General features: G+C 38.5%; 1 protein-coding gene across 2 annotated transcripts in view; it reads left to right on the top strand.

Moving 5' to 3' along the window:
• The window catches only part of LOC118821828 (speckle type BTB/POZ protein), a 108,696-nt gene that overhangs the window by 5,233 nt on the left and 86,640 nt on the right, over positions 1-16,823 (top strand). Inside the window, exon 1 of one of the 2 annotated variants that reach the window (XM_036590564.1) lies at positions 8,475-8,593. The exons of the other annotated variant lie outside the window; for it this stretch is intronic. The gene's annotated coding sequence lies outside the window, so the exon portion shown is untranslated. Of the gene's footprint in view, positions 1-8,474; positions 8,594-16,823 lie in introns of those variants that run through there. 2 annotated transcript variants of the gene reach the window in all.

Below are 16,823 nucleotides of genomic sequence, written 5' to 3'. Positions count from 1 at the left end.
CTTGTCAACGCTCAATCTAAACGGACTCCTGCAACACTGAGAGTGTGAAAGAAGAAAATAGGACAAGTAAACAAAGAAAAATGGCAAAAAGTCACTCATGTGTGGAGCGTAGCTTTCTAATGAGCTGAGTTTAAGGCACAAGCACAGTTGAGTTTATGAACGATTGAACCTCTAAAAAAATACCACACTGATTACATTTTTAAATCAATGATCCTCACTTAAACACGTTTACCTGCTACTTCTTTACTACGTCCGTGCAAATGGCAGAGAAAACAGCAGCGAGCAGCTTCACCTTTGTTTATTTGGGTCTCCTAGTAACAGGAGAATGCAAGTTTGCGCCAGTTCAGTGAGTTCGGTTCGGTTTAGCAGCAGCTTAAAAGTCGAATAGTGTGTGATCCCTAATCGTTTAGTGTGGATAAGTATTTCAGTTGCCCAAAAAAATCTGCCAGTCAGATAGTGTGAGGTGGCCAGTCTTTTTATAAGCTGTTAAGACTTTAAAAGTCATGTAGTGAACCCAAGGCCTAAGGAAAAACTGATGGGCAAGTTCTTTGCACAACACAGTAATTAGGACTTTATAATTTGACACTTGACAGATATTCAGGTAGTTTTTACTCCTTAAGTTGTATTTTACAGTTAATCCTTCAGTAAACATTTCAACTTAAAGCCTGAAGCTGCAGGCAAACTAGACTTCTGCCTTTCACGCTGCCTTGCAAAGGCGGTGTGACTGAGGCTGCTCCAGAAGTTTTGCGACAAATGAAGTCTGTACAGTTAGCAAACTAGCTCACTACTCACTAACGCAATAACTATAAACAGTGCACAAAAGTGAAATAATTCTATCAGGTAATTATATACTTGTGGGATTGTAGTGCTGCACACTGAGTTGTACCAAAAACAGTAGGTAACTGGTAATGGTGTCGGCAGTGACATGCTAGTTAGCTACATTACACTGGTAAGCAAAAGAGCTAAAGCAGTTAACAAACTGGATGACTCGCCTACCATAAACAGGAAAAACTCAAAAGTGAACATTATTATATCAGATAACTATATATTCACCACACAGTAGAGCTGCAATCTGATCTGTAGCAAAAATGTGTGGATAACTGGTGTGGTTGGCAGCAGCGGGGTGACTTGGCTGCAGCTGTAATTGCACTGCAGTTAGCAAGCTAGTTAACTTGTCCGAAACAAATTGTAAAACCACTAAAGTAAAGGTAATAATACAGTCCCCCAGCTGACTGTTGTGCATCTCTTTTTCATGTGCTTATTTATAGCCAGAGGGGAAGCAATGATAGAAGGTTTGTCTATTTTGAAGGTGCTATGAAGTGCCACCCCTTCAGAGGTCAACACAGTGAAAACAGTAAGACTATTGGTTGAGGACATGAACTCTGGAATTATTTGCACACAGTCGTAGTTACTAAATACTACTGTGTTAGGCTGTTGGTTGCTAAACAAAACTGGGTCCTTGTGTAGGGTTATAATTGATGTGCCGTCAGTCCTTTTGCTAACATATGTACACAAGTTACAACTGCAAACATACATGTACTTGTGAGATCCTGCATGTTTTCCTTTCCTAAGCTAGTTGGAATGTGAGTTTTCACCTTTGATGATGGTGGAAAAAGTTCTGTGACCTCTTTTTGACATGCATTGGTTGTGCGTGGTGAATGTTTATACTCGGATCTCTTATCCGCTTAGAGGAGCGAAGGTAACACGTGATCAAACTGTGACCTTATGAAACAAAAGCTTATGTGCACATTTAAAAAATCCGCAACTTGTTTGACGAAATTCACTAAATTGAATGAGTATCTCGCACTAACTGACTGCAGATTTTTTTGGACAATTGAAATACTGAGGATCACGCGCTACACAGCCTATAAGTTGTTGCTGAGGCAGACCGAACTGACTCGTGTTCTCCCGCTACTAGGAGAGACAGATAAACAAATAATGAAGCAGCTTGCTGCTGTTGCAGTTTTGCCACCGTTTGCACTGACACAGTAAAGGAGCAACAGACAAACATTTAAATAAGTTGTATGGGTGATCATTGTGGTCACATTTAAGGTTTTAGATGTAGGTGCTCTCGATTAAAAAGCTTTGCTACACACATGAGGGTCTTTTCACTATTTATTTTTTTTCCACTTGCTGTGTTTTCATCTTTCGTGCTCTCAGTTTTCACTGGCTTTTGAAGAAGTCCATACAGATTGAGTCGTTGACCGGCACACACTACTAGATAATGCTAGTCGGGTCGAAAAAATCAAACGTTTCCTATTCTCTCACTGTTCTGAAACGTGATTGGGAGGCAGAAAAATCTGAGTCCGTGCCCCTACATTACTCGATTTACTCTCCCTACTGGTGACTCCGACTGACCAAAATTCTGCAGACTACAGCAAATAAGCACAGACTCAGCTGGATTGAGAATCAGGGCTAAACTCAAGGTACAAGATGTGTAGTGTAAACCCACCTTAAGTCTACACAATTTTTACCTCGATTTTAGCCCTGATTCGAGGTCTGGCAGAGTCTGTGCTTGTTGGCTGTAGTCTGCAGATTTTGGGTCAGTCAGATTTGACAGTTGGAGGGCAGACTCAGACTCCCAATTACATTTCAGACCAGTCTGAATGTATTAAACATTTTATTGTTTCGGTCCGACTCTGAGCGTAACCTAGTAGTGTATACTGGTCAGTGACTCAATCAGAATAGACTCTTCCAACAGCCATTGAAAACTGAGAGCACGAAAAAAGAAAATATAGCAGGTAAAAAAGAAAAATGGCAAAAAGACACATGTTTAGTGAAGCAGTTTAATAAACAGAATTTAAGGCATGAGCAAAATCGCGTGCATGTACATGGAACGCTCTAAAAACTCCCACACTAATCACACCTTATACCCACGACCCTCATTTAAATATGTTTATCTGATCCTTCTTCACTGTGTCAGTGCAAACACCAATGAAGTACGCTGCAGCTTTGACCTGCTTCCTTTTCTTTTTTTAGTGTGTATGCTTTTTTTTTTTAACGTTAACTGTCTTAATTACAATGTTAATAAAAATGTTTAACAATATAGTACTGCGTATCCCAACATCTTTTGAAAACTGTTTTACTTGTTTAAGATGTTACTGCAAACAGGTGCATTAATGAGCTGCTTCTGGTGCAGATTTATGGTGAATTGCATGCTAATAGTGCTCTGTGCTGGAGAAACTTCAGACTCAAGGCGGTTTCCAAAGCCATGTTCACGTGCTATACATATTAAAATACAAGGCATTTTCCTAAGCTGCACAGAAAATACTGCAAATTGTACTCACGCAAATTGTAAATCACACACAGCAGAGGCAGGGGAAGTTTACTCTGCCGTTATAGCTCAGTGTTTTAACAGTAAACGAGAATTAAACATTAGGTGTACATATTATTTGTTTCGTTTTCAGATTCTTTTTCTCAGCCATAAACGCTGGTCAGAGATCAACTTCTAAAGGTTCCAGGTTAGAGATAGCTGCAGTATGGTAATACCCAGTCAGTTTAGCTTGGCTGTAGTACTGCTGAGAGTCTTTCTATGGAAAGCACAAAGGAACATTGACATTTATTTTCGGTTCTATGCACTCGAGCCAAACTTTGTGTAAAGTAAGTAGAAGGAGAAGAGGTACTGTTAGACAAAGCTAGCAGTACAATGCATAGCAGAGAGAACTAACACAGGCAGCTTCTTAACAATCTCTATATCTCCCACACTCAACACTCCCGCACACTTCTTAAATGTGACCATACTGTCCGCGCACGTATACAAATTGTTTGATTTTAAATTTGTCCTCTCTAATTCTCCCTCTGTTCTCTTCCCAAAGCAGCAGTTACTAGATTTTACTCACCGGGGTGCTTATCCTTGATCGACGATATCTGTAACATTGCCCCATCGCCTAGGCCTTGCTGTCACTCTCGATTATATTAGTAATTGAAAATCTACTGAATGTTTTGATAATTAATTTGGAAATTGGAGTGTTTATAAAGAAAACTAATTTAAAAAAATGATTTTACAAAATGATCTTAGTTAACAGTAACAAACCATGCAGATCCTTTAAAAGGCTCAAAAAATACTTTATTGGAAAAAGATAAACAAGTAAGCCTTTTAATAAGACTCTTTAAAAAGATGGATATAAATGAAGGTGTCCTTTTATGAAGCAGGCTCTGTTTCTTACTGTCAGAGGGAACAGTAGGAGAATTTAAAATATGCATGATCATCATGCAACTACTTATTGCAGATTCATCAAGAAAGTGTGATTTTATCAACCTTTTTTTAAAAACAATGTAATTAATGTAATTAAATTTAATCATTACAGCTGTAATATTTGCTGTAGGCAGTCTTTTCTCTATATGCTGTTGCCAAGTAAAAGCTTCAAGCTCATGTAAACATGTAGCTGGCAAAGCGCTCTTTCTTTTTTGTCATCTGGGCTGGAAGGTCTGTTCTCTGTCCGTCGGCTCTGTCATCAGCTGCTTATTAAGCCCAGGACTTGGCTGAAATGTCTTTTAGTTTCATTATGATTTGCTGCTAGGTAACCGCAGCATTACATAATAATAGAAGTGAGGCTGCACGTTGAGAGAGTTTGATCATACAACACTTGCATTATCAGATTGGATGAGGATAATGCAGGCATGGAATTACATATCAGTTAAACAGTTATTGTGATTTTCAGAAGTGAAGGGCCTGTTTCAGATACGGAATTGATCACTTTCTTTGGGCTTCCAAACGACTTGGAACAGTTGGAGACCAGTAAGATTCCTAAAAATACATCACTCCTTTCAGAAATATAGGACTGGAGGTGGTAAAACAGTGAAAGCTTTAAGCAGTTTTTGAAGGATCTTAGATACATATTAAACCTCCTGATGAAGCAGTAAGAGCTTTAAGCTCATTATATTGTGTTTTACTGTGAATTTTAATTGTTGATTCAAGTAATATATCATGTAATTAACGTATTATAAAGAAATAAATACAATATTGTTTATTTGAAGCTTCACACAGTGCGCTACAATACATCCACTTAACCAGGACTAATTATTGTGATGCTCTGAAATGAAAATTGGCCGAAACCAACACTGAAATTCAGGACTCGCCAAGCTGAAAACCAAACGTCGAAACTAAAACCGAAAAAGAAAGTATTTATACTTTTGAATAAATGTGCTAAATATAAAAGCAAAAAATACTAATAGTTTACATAAAATAATCTTATTGTAATTATTACAGTACATAGGCTACAGAGCCACAAAATTCAGCGTCTTTGACAACAGAAAACAGCTAATTGCTTGAGGGTGTCAATTCCACTATTTTTTTTTTTATTTATGATTTGCTTTTTTGCTCTGTTGTTTGTGAATTTATTAGCTAGACATTTTAAAACCTGTGTGGGGAAGCTGGCATTCTTCTGTTTTGCTGTATGCTGCGTATCACTGTTTCTCGTTTTCATTTTCAGCTGGAAATTGATGGTCTTCATTTTTGGCTGAAATGTTTCGGCGGCTGAAATGCAGTGCACTTTAAAATGAAATATGCAGTTGGTCAGTGTTCTTTAAGTACCACACTGTCCATTTTATGTTCAGGAGAGCATATTGAGAATTGTGAGGTCACAGTAATGATAAATATTGTCTTCTTGACAACCAGGATTGCGCTATATGGAAATATTTGAAGCATAGTTTTAAATGTTGTTAACTTTGGTAGGGGAACTAGCACAGGAGTGCAGTTTTTAATGGTGGATATTATAACGTTACAGCAGAACAGATAAACTGATTAACTATATTGGCTGAAACTCTGTATTGGTGATTAATCAAACAACAGTTAATATACCCAGTTTAAATATCACCGATTCTGCTGAAGCTTATGAGTAGGTGTAAGGGAGATGCTGTGTGTGTATGTAAGAGGGGAAGAAGGGCGCTTAAAACCTGTGGGTGAGAATAGGCTCATTTCTCACAGGCGATTGCTGGTGAGGAAATACAGCCCAGATTGAATTAGTTTACATGAGGGGATGGAAATTGAAATATGGATTGGGGTCGCAAATGACTGTCTGCGCTTTCATATATGGGATGAAATATATTATTGCTCTTTCACATTGTGTGTGTGTGTGTGTGTGGGGGGGGGCGGTGTGTGTGTGTGTGTGTGTGTGTGTGCTTGTGTGTTTTTTAAGCATTTTGGATGCTTTTGTTTAAAGAGCAGTTTAACAGGTGGTTTATCTCTGTGTGCATAGGATGACAATTTATCGATTCGTCGCTTTTCTATGTACTATGTTCCTGATTTTTCTCCACTTGTTTTGTATTTGTATTGCTGTGTTATTGGCAGTTTGAGGAATGAGAATGAAAACTGGAAAATTAATCATATTTTGATAGCAACAGAAACAAAACCAAAAACAGTCTTCCTTAACTTTTCAGGACCATAAACATTCATGTAAATCAGTGTTACTGGTTATTAGGGATGCCACTATGCTATACATTTTTTCAGGCCGAGTTTAAGTTTTGTTGGTGATGTTTTTCCTTGACCCTGCTGGGTACATAGCTGTTTGATTTTCAACTTGGTTAACTAGTTTTTTTTGCTTGTTTTATTGAACAGCCTGTAGCAGATGTGGGTTGCTAGCTTGTTGGTTAGCGTATTAACTAACATAAATACGTTATGGCGTGTGCCCGTTCCCTGGGCCCCGATGATGGCTGCGAGAGCTGGCAGGAAGGCGGAGCCTGAACTCTGAGCGGGGACGAAGCCTGTCGAGACGGTGGGGAGAGGAACACCACGAGTGAGTGGGGAACGGCGTGCGAGTCCTGAGCCCCACCTCCTGGGCGCCGCCTCCGGTCCTGCAGTGAGGCCACTTTTGATCCAGGTGGACGAGCTGTGGATTGGGGGCGGTGACAGGGAGGCAGAGCAACAAGCTCTTGTTCCCTCTCAGCAGAGAGAGAGAGAGAGGCCGCCTGAGAGACTGAGTGAAGAACTGAAAAGCTTGAGGGAGAAAAGGACTGAAAAGTCCAGGCTGAAGCCACTGAAAAGTGGCCAGCGCAGCTTTGGGTTTTGGTTTTGTTTCATTTGTTGTGTTTGTTTGGTGACTGAAAATAAAGAAAATGGCTGCTGCAACACTGAACCCTGCCTCCAGTGTTGTCCTTGAGCCCGGGGTAGCGCATGACGTGCTACATATGTACGTACAAGTACGTCATCAAATATTAGTCAAATCTAAACATTTGTTAAGCATTTATCTGCAGATACTGATGTTACACCAATATCATTGTGGATCCCTGTCTGACTTTGTTTTAGTTGGCCATAATCAAACATTCTGCGGTGAGCAGAGCTGTTATCATGCTAGCTAAGTTAATGCTAACCAGCGTCTCTCTCTTGGTTAGCTCCTGTCTCATTATTAGCAGCTCCAGCAAAGAATGATGGCTTGAAAATTGTATGCTGTATCAGTTATTTGGTGATCATGTAAGCGAACTAAAATTTTGTATTATTTTCCGTTTTGAAATGGCGCAGGATGAGACGGCACAGAAGTGATGTAAACGCTTTACAGAATTTTTACGCTAAACCCCCGGTTATACTGGATGCCACAGTAATATTTGAGGATGGTTTGACAGTGAGAAACAAGTGGATACCACTAATCCTATTTTACAGCAAGGCTGAAAGATTAACAGTTTTTGTATCGAAATCGCAACATAAGAGTGCAATTTTCGAATAGCAAGAGCTGCAATTTTTAGTGTCTACATTATCAAGAAAGTTGTCCTAACTGGTAAGAGGGGAAATTTACCCTAAGAAAACAGAACTTGTGAACTGCCTGCAGATTAGTTAGACCAATCAAAGGTAACCGAACCTCCATGTGTTGTGACATCACAACCACAACTTACTGGCTTTCTGGCACAGTACATTCTAGGATCAAGCCTTAAGCCAAAAAAATGGATAGTCTGGTCTTCTTGGCAAAAAAAAAAAACAGGCCTGAACCTTAATTTACAAAAATAATAACAATTTGAACCAAAGTTGCAATAATAGTCAGAAAAATTGCAGTTAGATATTTTTCCTATAGCTTATCTTTTCATGGCATCTTACAGTGTTGGAGTGAAGGTGTAAACATTTCCTCTTTCCTTTCTGTGTTTGTGCTCCCAAAACAAAACACACAAGCACACTGGTCTCTTTTCCTTCAGCCTGTCTAGCATGATATCTTCATTAGTATTCATGTAAATGTAAATCGCTGAAGATTGTTGCAGATATGACTGGATGGTATTTCATTTGACTCTAGCCAAAGTGAGAGAGGAATAGAGAAGAGTGACTGTGGAAAAGAAAGGGCAAGATATTTTCAGGAGATATGAATAAGTGGCATTTTAGTAGCTTTAACCATTTTGCGTGTGCGGCGGTAAGACAGATTTTGGCAGATATGCAGAATGGTTGGCATTTCAGTTTTAGCTTTAACCTTTTGGTGTGTGTGTGTGTGTGTGTGTGTGTGTGTGTGTGTGTGTGGTTTTGGTACACTGAGCAGGCTGGGTGGTGCAAAGCTGAGGTCTTCTGTGGCTGAGCTTCAGTGTGATCAGGTCCAGGTGCTTCTCGGCCATTAGACACTGATCTGTGGTAAATAGAGTTCAGGTTAAAAGAAGCCGATGCACAGCTACTTTCCAGAGTCAGGTGAGCAAAGTAAAAAGTAATTGTATGAGCGGAGCAGGAGAGAGAGAGAGAGATAGAGGTATAGAGCATTGGCTGAGTGAAATCGATAGTTCATATGGTTGTGAAATTGGCTTTTTGGTTTTGGGGAAAGAAGGAGAGAGAGCAATATGTGTTGGATTGTTCACTGAACACTTTTGAGCTCAGTGCCTGCTGATATTCAATCTTTATTTACCATAAAATGTTTGTTGTGTATTCTATTTGCACTCCGTCTGCCGTGCTTAGGCAAATGTGGAGTCTAAATACACATGTAACAGACTGTGGGCACAGGACTGTTTATTGTTTACTAATTCTTTAGAAGAAATATTACACAAAAGTCTGCTGTTGTGTATTATTTGATGATGACTGTGATATTTGACTGTGTTCAATATTGAATTGCAAGGAGTGTCTGGAAACAAGTATATTGAATATCATTATTTAATGATTCATTGTAATATTTTATGCTATTTTTTCCATTAGTCAAATGTTACACTTCTTAAACTCAAACAGAAACCCATAGACTAAAATGATAAATATTGTAGCATTGAGGGTAGAGTGACTAGGAATTCACCAATCATACATTTTTATTGCTGGTTTTTGTTAGCCCCCTTTTTAATACAAAGCTCACATTTCCAGTATTTTCTATTAGCCAAAATCTCAATATAAATAACACCATTTGCTCTCTAACAGGCCAAAACTGGTATTTGAAGTTTTTCCAATTTTAAGTCAGTTGCCGATTTCAATAATAAGTAAGAGGCAACTGGCTATTTGGTATAATGAGTAATTCAAATTATACCACAGCAGTTTGTTATAGCAGTTATAGCAGCATTCAGATACAGAGTTCATGCACTTCCCTACCCAAATTTGCGAACAGCAAACACAAATTTGCCAAAGCAAGAACAATAAATTGTCCGTTTGCCAGTTTCACGCTTTAAGCAAAAATGTGCTGATTCCGATTTGTGCATCTCTAGGAGTGACCTGTAGAGTTTGTAGGGTTATTTATTATTTTTTTTTTAATTAAAAGTTAGGCTTGGATATTACATATTTCTATCATTTTAATCATGACAGTGTTTTTGTGTTCAAATTTACCAGTTCAGTCTGTATCGCTGTAATATAATTAAACAAGAAGTGAGTCATTTTGGGCTCCATAAAGCTGTCTGATATTTTGCCCTGTCATTGGCAATTCAAATAAAATTTTAGCTGATATTATATACCTTCTGATGGTCAGGCTCTAGTTATTATGTAGTCATTATGTATGTGTTATGTTAAATCATTTACACCTCAAACACAGACAGATCAATAGGCAACCAAGTACGGATCACCTCTTGTGCTCACTGGTAAACTTTCTCATACAAAGTTAAAATACTGTATTTACCATGTTATTCTCTATGTTTCTAATTTTATGTGGTTTACATAAAATAGGCATTAAAGTGTTCCCTTTGGGCTATTCGTTCGTAAATTGGAAAAAAAAATTGATTACTAATTTATTTTGAATACAGCGTGAATCTGAAAGTAAAAGATGATTCAAATAGCAAAATAGTTAAAATGCCCTTTTCTAGACCTCTGTGATATAAACATCAGTGAACAGCAGTTTATTTTGGCTAATGTTGATTATATCTGCATGCCCATTGTTTTTCATAGTTTTTTTAAAATGTGGATTTTAGTTTATTCTTGTTCACAAACCTTAGAAACACCAAACATGGTGATGAACTGTGTATTACATAAACATCTTGAAGTATCGTGATGATTCATTTTTGCCCTGTCTCCCACCTTAGGGTGCAATAATTTGTATGTCTACTTTTTTACAGCTTGTAGTCTGACCGCTCCAGTGTAATGAAGGCCGGGTATCAGTGCAGCTCTGCATTTCCTCTTCCAGCGGCATTTGTTTGCTGCCAACCTGGCAGCAAGAGCAGGAAACATTGTAGAAGAGAGAGAGAATAATTTCCCCACACATCCTGAAAACTTTTAGAAAAAAGCTGGATTATGTTCAGCCCAGGAACCGAATGGAAGAAGACGTCTGCTGCATTGCTGCGGGTGCCTGAGTAAATTGTGTTTTGCTGAGTGTTTGGTAGCTGCGTTGAACACACACTGTTTTCACACACTGCTGTGGTGCACAGTGTTAGCTGAGCGAGGTGAACGTATTGATACACATTAAAACAAAGTGAAACCTGTGACAGCTGTGAAGGAGCTGTGCGTCCCCTGTTTAACCTCTTGTTACTGACACTTCTGGAAGATTAAGTGCTGGGAGGTGGTTTTCTGCAGGATAATTAGTGAAGCTGAGCTCAGATCACCAAAACACCTTCGCTAATAAGCTGTTTAGCCTAGACAAAAGGCAAATAATGAACCTGGATGCTCCTCATGTGCAGCCTCCTTAAAGCTGGTTTTGCATTTGAATCATTTCGGTGCAGGATTTTAAAATTTAATTGTATGAATGGCATCTCTGTAGGGACATTTAAATGCCATGATAGATGCAGATTTGATTTCAGATGTACGGATGTAGCCTACATGTTTATTGTAGGGATGTGAAATGATGTCTGAAATTATATATCAGCAGATAATTGCTTTTATAAAGATTATCTGCATCAGACAGATGTTTAGATTTGACTGACAACATCTGCGCTGAGCATCCATAATATATTGGTTGTTACGAAGGCTTACTTATTGTAAGAATGCAGAATCAGCACGTATTTGCTTTAAAATAGTCTCTTAATTGGGCAGATGTTTAGCTTTGACTGATATTTCAAACCAATATTTGATGATGTATTTATCGTAGTCCAAGAAGAAGTGAATGTTTAGGGGATGCTGGGCTGCTGTACTAAAATCTCTGTATTTTATTGATCTTACTACATTTGTGAAGGTGATATTTTCTTATTGTGATAATTTTTAATGGTGATAAACCGAAAGCCTTTCTAACATATCATGGATAATGTCAGCACTAGTAGTGCATTGTGTCTGTATGTCAAAATATGCGGATCATGTGTTGAGAAAATGTCCTAGAACTGCGCAGTATGACAATATTTATCATTATTGTGATAAATTGTGTCCTGGTGTGTCACGGTATGCTTTTCTGTGTATAAACACTGACCAAATGCATGTTTCATTACAGAGAGAGCTTAATTAGTCATGTTTAATAGGATTTGGTGCAGTACAGTATGTGAAACGATAAATATTTTGTTTTTATAGTTTTTTTATTTTTTTTAATATGACACTACTGACTTTTTTTTGTCTGTCTCAGAAACCTCTTTCTCACTCTCTCACTCCCTTGTGCTCTCTCTCTTTTTCTCTCTCTCGCTCGCTCGCTCTAAAATATCACTTGTTTCCCCACTTGTGTGGTAATGAGTTTGATGAATATTCATGAAGCGGGGCAGTCGCCAGCATGTGGTCTGAGAATTCCTCTGAAATTGATTCTGTGTGTGAGAATGTGATGAGTCTGAGGTATTTGGATGGCATGTTGGAGAGTGTCTGGAGAAGCTGTAGTTGTGTATGTGTAATAGAGTCGCTACACTGTGCTGTGGTAGTAGATAATGAGAACAAGTTGTCTGTTCTCTTCATACTGCTCTTGGGCCTGGATGACGGCTATTAAGATGGATAAATGAAAATGAAATATAAATCATTTTGAAAAGGCTTTTTGTTGATCATTTTTAGTTCACATTTTTGGATGACCGACAGTGTTTATCTTAAAACTCATTTTAAACCTGCAGTAATAATGAATACACCAGTAAGGTTTAGGGAAATTCTAGTATTTTTTTAAATGTAAAAATTTTACCATAAAATATTAATTAGTAAATAAAGACTTTTTCTACATACAATACAGTTTTTCTACAAACAATATTAAATAAAATAATGCTGAAGGAACTTCTAAGAACCACATTGTAGTTGTGGTTGAGTCTGAGATGCTGGTGAGAGTGCAGAGAGAGAGGAGTGAACTTTCTGCTCTTTCCCCTCGAGGCTGCCAGTGTTGTTACGTGTGCACAGTGTTGTCAAATGTGTGGGGTCGCATCATCAGAATTATTTTTAGTAAACATATGTATAGAGTAAACTATACATATGAACACACCAAGTTCTACATTTTCAAGAAGTGTAATTGTGACTGATTAGGAAGTCATTTATATTCAGTTAATTTATGTTAAAACAGTTCATATGTGACTGAATGTAAAGCATTCATTTAACTTCACACTGGGCCAAGGAATAGTGCCTATAGATTTCTATACAGTTGTTTTTGTAAGAGTAGTTTATATTTTGTGAGCTAGTTTAAAAGGCAAAGTTTGGTTTTAGGTTTTTCCTGGATGCCCCCAGCCATCACATTGATTTGACAAATTCCATTACCTGCATTTGATTTAACATAATGAACTATTGATTAGCCAAAGCAAGTATTGGATGATTGCAAATTATAACAGCTATCCTCAAGGAGAGGTTTGGAAATGGTTGAATGAAAATGCTTACATAAATAAAATCACTACTTATTTTGATAATGTTGTTTGAAGTTATCTACCTCGATAAATAGCTTTTTAAACAGACTTTTCTCAAGTGCCAAAACACAAGTGATTTCGGAGGCACTGATGTTGGGTTAGTACTTGGCTGATACGCTGAGTTCAGATATCAGAAGCATTATAAGGGACAAAGTTGCGTCCCTAGAAATTGCAAACGACTGCCATATTTTCATTGTGTGTTATGATCATCCTGAATAATGTCACGTTTCACATGAGTGTTTTGTTGAATCAGAAGTTTTCATGTGATCCACTAGTGGTTAATAATTTTCAGAATGATTCAGGCCAGTCTTTAACTTTGTTACATATATTGCAAGGAATGTTGCTATCGCAGTATGTAGCAGTATAATCTAAATGGGATTTTTTTTTTCCATACTGTGGAGCCCTATGATTAAGTGTTGAGGGTCATGGGTCACTGAGCCTGCTGGGCGGTGGTCAGCACATGTGTCGTCTGTGCTCCGGCTGAGTGGGTGAGTGTGGATCAGAAACGGAAACCGGCTGTAAATTCGATGATCTGACCAGCGAGAGCGACAGCTGAAGAAGCCATAGACAGAAAAGGTCCCTTGTCGTCAGCGGTATGGGGGTGGTTTGCCTATTTTAACTCTGAGAGGTCACTCTTGGAACGATTCATTGAAAACAAGTGCCCACAGAGCTGAGTAACAGCAGTTTCTGAGTCTGGCATACCATTTAAAGAACGAGCCATGCCCCGCGTAACATGGCCGTGTTGGAGTGTCGCTTGAGCTGTGATCCATTACACAGACGGCATTTCTCCGAAGTAATGATTCAGAGATCAGAAAAATTGCATAAACTGTTTTCTAGTCTCTTGTGATACATTCTGGAGCCACCTGTCCATCGTGAAGTGCCACCGCTCACCAGCCCTACAGGACGCCAGAGCTCTGCAAATGCGGTAAACTTTGGGTTACCTACGCTTCTGATTGCCTAAAACTAGAACTAATTTCTTTGTGAGGACCAGCTGTTTTAGGAAATTTGAGTAAAAGTATGTAAAATGCAAAAGAAAATCAAAAAGCAGTGATTAGATAATTGTTTGACACGTATTAATTTGAAAATAGTATGAAAATACCATTTTACCACTGCGTTACATCACATTTAGAAGCTCTAAATAAATGTTTAGGAACTGTGAAAACACAAACGGATCCAGTTTTGAAAGTGGAATTTTTTGCCATTCTTTGATAAATCTTTAGTTGTGAAACTGTACACACCCTTTGTTGTTGTATTTTTAGCTTAATAAGACACATGTTTTCAATGGGTCAGTTCTGGACTGCAGGCAGGCTTGCTGTTGTAATACATGCAGAATGTGGCTTAGTGATGACGTCAATTGAAATAAATATGGACGTCTCTGAAAAAGACGGCAGATTGTATTCTGCATTAATGCTACTTTCACAGATGTGCTGGTTACCCACTAAAGCCCTACTTATACCATGACAGCCGCTGGCTTTTAACCCACCACTTTGGTCCAGAGAACAGGGGTCAAAGGTCATGGAAGGTCATGGTTTTTGGTGTTTTCATTTTCCAAAAATGCTGTTGGGTTACACTTAAGGTTACGTTTATGATAAGGTTTATAGATTACAATGGTTGGGGTTGAGATTAGGGACAGACAGATTGCTGGGTTTTTTTAATACAGCAATGCACCTGTGAGTGGGGCTAAACAATTTGTGGAAAATATCTAATTGTGATTTTTCCTACCAATATTGTGATAGCGATTTAAATTGCGACTATTTTCTGTAAATTGAATTCCAGGCTTGTTGTTGTCCAGAAAGACCAGAATATTCCCTCTTTCTGGCTTGAGGATTGAATGCTGAACGTACTGTGGCAGACTGACAGTTCTGTTGTGATGTTGTATTGTCCAGTGTGTAGCACATGGGGTGTTTGGTCTGTAACTGGTCTAATTCGGTGGTTCCCAACCCAATCTTCAAGGCCCCCCAGATGCTACACATTTTTGCTCTAACACAACTCGTAACACATAGGAATGAAGAAAAAATGTGGACTGTTTCGGGGGCCTGAGGCCTGGTTTAGGAACCGTTGATCTAACTCTGATCTATAGGCTCGTGTCTACTCCTTTCACACTGTCAGAATGAGCTGTTTATAGAAAACAAAAGTGGAGTTCTGTGCTGGTTTTAATTGTGAAAGCTGATCAGTCAGTGAAAGGAAGCTCAATTTCTTTCTTTTACCTGTCAGGAACAAGAATGCTAGCAAGATTTTGCATAACTGTTAGTTTGATTTCTTTCACTGTAAAGCACTTTGCTTATTTGTGTACACTGCCCTGCTTGTCGTCTTCTTCCAAAACGAAAGACGTGAAGCACAACCATAGTAACAGGTATTTTGATGACGTTGCTTAAAGGATCAGTTCTCATGTGAATTCAGACATGAGGTTCAGACAGAACATGTATCTGATATGTATTGGATTTCAGCACTGCATATGAAAGTGTCTCAAATCTGAATTGTCATTCACTGTTTTCTGTTCACAGTGCCACACACATCACATATGAAGAAAAAGATCAGATTTGGGCCACTTTTATGTGCAGTCTGAATGCCTTAAATGAAGTGCTTCAATTAAAAAAGACACCTAATTTAATAATTTAGTTGTCTTTAAACACAGCCCACACAGTTTTAACAAACCTGGGTTCCCCTACAGTCTCTTTCTCTCGTTTTGAGTCAGAGAGAATTAGTAAGCAAAAGCTTGCTGTGTGAAAGCTAACATAGCAGTCATAATTGAGCTATCAAGCTCGCTCCTTTGTCTGTCCGCCTGTCTTCTGTTTATTTATTTGCTTGTCCATCTGTTTTAGTTTGTCTATCTCGCCGTTTGTTTATTTGTTTGTCTGTTTGTCTGCCAGTTTTTTCATTTTTTGGCTTAGTATTATACAAACTTGTAAATGAAAAATATTGGATTGTTATTCGTATCCATCTATTCAAGGTTTCAGTATAAGCTTTGGTAATGAAAAAGGAGGTGTATCATGTTGTCTCTACCATCATGTGTTCATACTGTGAATGTGACGAACATCATTCACTTAGTTTTTAATATCCTACTCAAGTGATGTTAGGTTCTCCGTGCCGGAGGTGAGAGCATAACTGTAAACGGTTTTGGAGCTCCTGCACGTTAAACTGTACTACGAGGAAGGTGTTCAGGCCGTGTCCTCAGTTTTGATGTGTTCTTGCATTTCTGACCACCACCAAGAAAGCAGAACCCTGTTTACATCTTACCGCTTTTCTTCTCTTACACAGATGAGCTCCATAAAAAGAAAAATGGAGATTAAATTAGACCTCAGCAGTGAAAATTTTCTCTTACTGGAAGCAGAGCCTGATGGACACAGCTAGTAAAATGCGTTTGTGCCTCAGTGTTTCTGTATGTGTTTTGTTTGTAAGAGAGACCTGCTGTTCTATCACTGTGTGAGCAAGTGAGTATGGTCATTAAACTGGACAGCCCAGTTTCTTATGTTGTCTGATAACATGGCAAATCATTTAAATATAATTAACGTTGTAGATAATAGACTTCATCATGTAAAAAAAGCAAACAGTGCTTTAACAAGTCTCTCCTGTGTGTGTGTGTGTGTGTGTGTGTGTGTGTGTGTGTGCATATGGGTGTTCTCCTCTGGGGGATTTCTGCTCACTCGTTTTCTACACTTCTGTCTTACTGAGTGCTCTGTTCTCTTCATCATTCAAACAACAACCTCCTTACATTCCCTCCATCCTCTCTCGCTTTTAAACTTTCT

Source organism: Colossoma macropomum, unplaced genomic scaffold, assembly GCF_904425465.1.
Source record: "Colossoma macropomum unplaced genomic scaffold, Colossoma_macropomum, whole genome shotgun sequence".
NCBI classification, from domain to species: domain Eukaryota; kingdom Metazoa; phylum Chordata; class Actinopteri; order Characiformes; family Serrasalmidae; genus Colossoma; species Colossoma macropomum.
This window is presented reverse-complemented; position numbering and strand designations above follow the sequence as displayed.